Source organism: Trachymyrmex septentrionalis, unplaced genomic scaffold (assembly GCF_001594115.1).
Source record: "Trachymyrmex septentrionalis isolate Tsep2-gDNA-1 unplaced genomic scaffold, Tsep1.0 scaffold44, whole genome shotgun sequence".
Lineage (NCBI taxonomy): Eukaryota > Metazoa > Arthropoda > Insecta > Hymenoptera > Formicidae > Trachymyrmex > Trachymyrmex septentrionalis.
In genome coordinates, this window is record NW_017305611.1 from 919,049 (window position 1) to 925,048 (window position 6,000).

General features: G+C 33.0%; 1 protein-coding gene across 4 annotated transcripts in view; it reads right to left on the reverse strand.

The window, feature by feature from the left end:
• LOC108751471 (beta-1,4-N-acetylgalactosaminyltransferase bre-4-like) overlaps positions 1 to 6,000 on the reverse strand; it is a 133,335-nt gene that overhangs the window by 80,206 nt on the left and 47,129 nt on the right. For all 4 annotated transcript variants that reach the window (XM_018491699.1, XM_018491698.1, XM_018491696.1 and 1 more), the window contains one exon: positions 4,346 to 4,399. The gene's annotated coding sequence lies outside the window, so the exon portion shown is untranslated. The remainder of the gene's footprint in view (positions 1 to 4,345; positions 4,400 to 6,000) is intronic.

Here is a 6,000-nt window from a genome sequence, read left to right on the forward strand (position 1 = left end):
TAAAATGCAACAACTTTAGCGACATGGCATATCTTATCAGCTAATCGGTCCAACTGCTATCTCGAATACGAAATAACGGGCAATTTACTTTTAGTACTTGAACGTTATCAAAAACTGCTCTTCGCGTTTTTTTCTCTTTTTCACTAACTTTGACAGAAACCGCATCATAAAACGGCGACTCGACGATGGTGTGCAGTTTGGTCGCCGGTTGAAAGCCGTTGTTGTCGGTGTTTTTCTTTCCTTTTTCCGGGACCATGTACGACCATGTATCGCAAGTGAATTCTCAAATAAACGAATGTCGATACGAAATGGCGAACACGTTTCGTCGTATTTCAGCGATTAATCATCCAAGTAATGCGAATAGACACGGCGGTATCCCGTTGTGTCCGCAAAAGATCGAAATTGTTCAACCCGCGGTCGGTGTAGCGTCCAAACAGAGTGAACTGTTGTTGGACATTTTGGTTAACATTAATATTGAAATAATATGGTACAAAGCATATCAGAAAAGTTGAAGTGACTCGACACTCCGGTCGACATTCAGCAAGGCTATGCATAACATTATTCGTTTTCCGGTGAATATTCTATTAGAGTACATTAATAAAAAATGTATATACTATATTACATAATTATTGCACAATTACGCGTTATAATTATGTAATTAGTTATCGCAACTTATTAAAATTTATCACAGAATTAATTAGACGAAACAGATGTAGTTAATTAAAAAATTAAATATCTAAAAAAAAATATCAAGGTACATGTCGTATATTCTGAAATGAAAATGTAACAGTTCGACAGAGTTGATACGTGAGTAAATCGTCAAATCCTATATACACTTCGAAAGGTTATTCGTTACTGCATTTAGGCTGCAAGTTTATCCTGTAGGTTAAACAAAGACACCTATCGTATAGGTCGCAGACTAAGCGCACGGTGTAAACGTACTCATTGACCTATTGGGCTCTCAAAAGGGCTCTGCAGTAATATTGATCACCGTATTTTGATACAAAGTGACCGTAAACCAGCGGTGTAAATCAACGATGACCGATATAACACTTCCGATAGATTTGGAACAGGGACGATAGATAGAATGCAGAGAGGTCGCGGTGAAATGTTTCGGGACAAAAAGCGGATGACACGATCGTGATCGCGTGACCGCCGAGCAATGTCGACATAAATTATTTATGAATTACAGTGCCTGGCCATCGGTGCGAGAGTGTAGGCGAGTGAGATCTGAGAGACCATGCATAAATATATATACAATATATACATACATGCACAGGGCACACTTTACATACGGCACGCGTGCGCATATGTATGTATGTATGTGAATGTGCTTTGTGCACGTATACATATATAGTATTTGTACTATATATGTGTGACTTGTAGAAGTTCCATTCTCGAAGGTAATGTTCGTCATCGCGACGATACTCGACGAGAAAAGAACGGAAGGTGAAGGACGGAATGAGGAAGAACTTCTCTCAGGGACACGTTAGAATCTGTGAAATAACCACAGAGTCTTTCTTCATAAGTTAATCCCTAAGTATGGGGTTACGTTGGTGCAAGTATTCTGCGCTTGGCGAATGCACAGGGCTAACTTTGCGCATCTTTTATCAATCGCCGTCAGTCACGGATTTTCTACATCGATAACAAATAGCCCTTCAGATTGTTTAATATATGTCTTTTTCTTGTCAATAATTAATTTTTACAAACTTTTAAGTATGCCATTACATTGAAAACTGCTATGAAATAGCGTTATATTAATTAAAATCTTGTTTTTTTAGAAATATTATCCCAATAAGCTACTTAACGTGCATATTCCATAATTTAATATTTGTTTGGTTTCTATTATTTTCCAGAAAAATAATTAAAATCTATACTTCTCTTCTCTCTCGTAATTCTCAAATAATAATAAATCGGAAATCAATAATATACAATATATTGTTAATAATAGTGATTTTAATTAGAGTATAAAAACATCAGATAATCGTTTACGTAAAAAAAAAAAAATCAGGTGACTATTGCCGGGTTAATATTCGAACCAATTCAGAACTGACGCCTCAGCTACTTTTTAATTAAAAATTAAAAAAAAGAGAATAAGAGTATAGTTGAGAATAAGGAATGTGTGTTATTCAACCATAATTATAATTAGAGTTTTAATATTAAAAGTAGACCTATGTTGCTGACAAAATCTAATTGAGCAATTCGTAAATAGTTTATGACTGAAACACGTATACGCGACCTTTATAAAAACTATAATACAATAATATAAAGCGCAATTTCATAAATATTAATAATTCTAAGAAGCGTTTAGAGAAAAGATAGTTACAGTAACGCGATGCAATTGTAAATAGCACAAATAGCGTGTCGCAAATTTCACGGAACACAGACACGAAATCGCACTTATACGTTAGAAGGCGTGGAATTAACACGATTACGGCATGGCAATAATGGTTGCTTAGAAACATTATAAAAATATTATAAAAATATTCATTGTTGACCGTGATAGAGAGATAAAGTATCTTTACGAACTCAACCGTGCACGCAATTTTTTCACGCTCGGAGGAACACGAAAAATGTACGTCGCGATTGTCTCGAAAGAAACGACCGTGTAACTTTTACTTCGTAATTAAATTAAAAGCCGCAGCTTAAAAAGATGAAAATCTCTCTAAAGCACATTACGTGCTATACATATAATTTATACTTTTCCGGTCATTATTTAATGCGAAATTTTTCCGTATCATTGCATTCAGGATAATAACGACATTATTATTCCTTCGCGAATGTTTTCATTCCACAAAAAATTTATCGACATCATCTTTTCGGTCGTCGCAAAAAAAAATGCATTTAAAGCGATATACTAAAAAAATGTACCTAGAGACAATGTTCTAAAACTCTCTGGACCAAGCAGCGGATGCTGGCATGTTGTTTTGTTCGTGCTTTAATCTCTAGATTTGTACTTCGGAATCCGTGCAGCAAAATTGCAAAGTTCTCGTGAAATGTAAACGCAACGATGAGAAAAGAAATATATATTCCGCTCGTTGCGCGCGATACAATGGCGTATTTTGTCAAGCAACGCTTCGATGCGCGTTTCAATTTGTTACAACACGCGCAACAACAAAGAACCCCTGTTTCACACGTCGCGTACTAATTATAACTTAAATTAGAGAGGTTCCTTGATAATAAATGCAAGAATGCGTGCGAAACATCGCTATAACATTCCTGCCATTTCATGAAATCATGAAAATGTAAAATGAATCATCAAGTACAAATCGCAGCGAGGATCAAGTAATTATGTGATAATTAAAATTCTGACATAATAACAGTGATTATTCTTTCATATCTAGCATAAATTTTAAAACATTTTCTCAGGTTATTTTAACGTTAAATCCAAAGAGCTGTCTCGTCATAGATTTTTAAATATAAAGATGATATTATTAAATATAGAGATTAACATTCTATAAGTCTAGCGCACAAAAATCGATTATACATTATTTACGGCATTGGTAAAGAAAAAAGCAGTTGGCGAATTTACTCAGATTCGAAGACGAATTAACTACTCGTTATCAGCAGTTGGCATTGCCGGCTATTTTTCGTTCGACGATATATACGGGGTGATTTCTATCGGAACGAAGTCGAACTATTACGCGCAGGCAGAACGGGGAATTGGAACGAGCAGATTCGTTCGAATGGGCCGACCGTACTACAATCGGGCCTGGATTTTCTCCAAGACGAGGACTTTCGTCGGTTGGATAAAAAGAAGAAGAAAAAACGAAAAATGGGAGAAAAGTTTCCCGTTACGGTGAAAACCGTTGGACAGGCATTAAGAAAGCACTCGTCGCGACTGTACGAACTTTGCCGTGCCATTTCAAAGATTGGATTCTTATTGAGGATTTCATCGTATCAATCGTCGTTTCCTGGCGACGAGATGAGTTCCTTTCGCGATCCGAGATATACTCGCGGATCCGATATGAGCGTAACAGGGAAAAGATTATATGGAAAACGGGCACCTAAATCCTAAATGCTTGACTGCTTGCAATATTCAATATTCGACGCAAGACAACTCAATGAACTTTGAAAGAAAATTAAAACTTTGCCAAATGTTTCATTCATAATTCTCAATTTTACGTAAACTTTTACTGGTACGTTCACTTCTTTCTTAAACTTTTGAAACAAATGGTTTCCTTATAAGCACTTTAAACAATTCTAAAAGCATGTAACGTTTAATTGCAATTTATTTCAATTTAAAAAAATATTTGAAATACGTCTTTCCCAGTTTTTACTTGAAATTATATAAGAAAATCTTGGTAAAAGTTTAGTAAAAATAACATGAAAAAGTTGTACTCACTTTAAGAAGAAAGCAAAACGTTCCCGTGTTTTAGATGTAATCTTCTTTTTTTATCTGAAACACACAGAAAAGAAACATAAAATTAATAAAATTCAATCATGAAAAAGATAAACACGTAAATATAAAACAACTTTATTTAAGATATTATACCAAAAAAAATTTTTAATCATATACTTATTATTCAACTAATTACATTTTACGTCTATCGATAAATAACCTAAATTTATTGCTGAATATCGATAACTTTCATGACATAGAATTAATAGTTTTCAAGAATCACAAAAGCGATTATTTTCACTATCGTCAATTGTTTATCTTATTTTATCAAGATATTTTTATCTCTTCTTGAGTTATTACTCTCTGAATCAGTGGATAAGCTACTGAAATGACATATATCATATATTATCAGCATATCATATTAGCATACATTTGATAATCAGTAAAATTTAACTATAAAAAAAAGAGGTTTGAGCATTATACTCGTATAGTTAAATATATAGTTACGATATTTGCATGTTCTAGTATATTGTAATTCAAATCTTACAATACTATATACGTTGAATACGCTACACTTATATAATGAAGCAAGGTTCGCTATAGATTAAGGATCACATTTCATTAATTAATTAGCAGTGGCATATTTGGCATTGAATAAGTAATTATCTGCTGATTCAGATTTAGAGAATACATTTGTTAAAACATAATATACAGAGTGTTTGGAAAATAATGATAAATTTTTCGAATAAGGATAGAATGGACTAAATTGAGAAGAAAAGTCCTGTACCATTTTGCAATAGTTAACAAGATATTAATTGCTAAAAATTGCCGAAAATTGATCTTCAATAATTTTTTACTCAAAAACTATTAACTTTACAGAAAAACTGCGAGACAATTGTTTATTTTGTTTTCATAGAACTCTAGGAATTTTGTCAGAATTTTTTTTTAATTTTTTAATACTGCATTTTCTCACTTTTACCAACATGAGAAAATACGGTATTAAAAAATTGTGAAAAAATTATTTAAAAAATTCTTAGAGTTCTAAGTATAAGAAGAAAATAAACAATTTTTATCTCTTGCAATTTTTCTGTCAAGTTGATAGTATTTGAGTAAAAAATGATTAAAGACCAATTTTCGGCAATTTTTAGCAATTAATATCTTGTTAACTATTGCATGAAAATTGCAAAATGGAGGACTATTCTTCTCAGTTTATAATCCGTTCTGCCCTTATGCGAAAAATTTATCATTATTTTCCAAACACCCTGTATATTAAATATTTATCGTTATCTTAAAAATTGAAATACAAAAAACGATAATTTTTTTTGCTAATGAGAAGGAATAAACAACGTTTACTTTATTTTTCAATTTATAACTCGATTGTTAGATTGCATTATTATCTGATCGAGAGACATTCTTTTCTTTTACTCGTACACTGTTTCATCATTGATTCTGGCGATTAGAATGCGAAATCATTAGAATAATACAACGGGCAATGTCCGAAGGACGAAATGATCCCACCAACGGAAAAAAATTGCAAATAAATAGCAGTTATAAATGCGCGCTATCGTATTATTATTATTACCACTTTCGCATAGCATGACTAGCACGAAATAACGCCACGTAATACAGCAGCAAAATAGCTCGTGTATGTGTGTGTA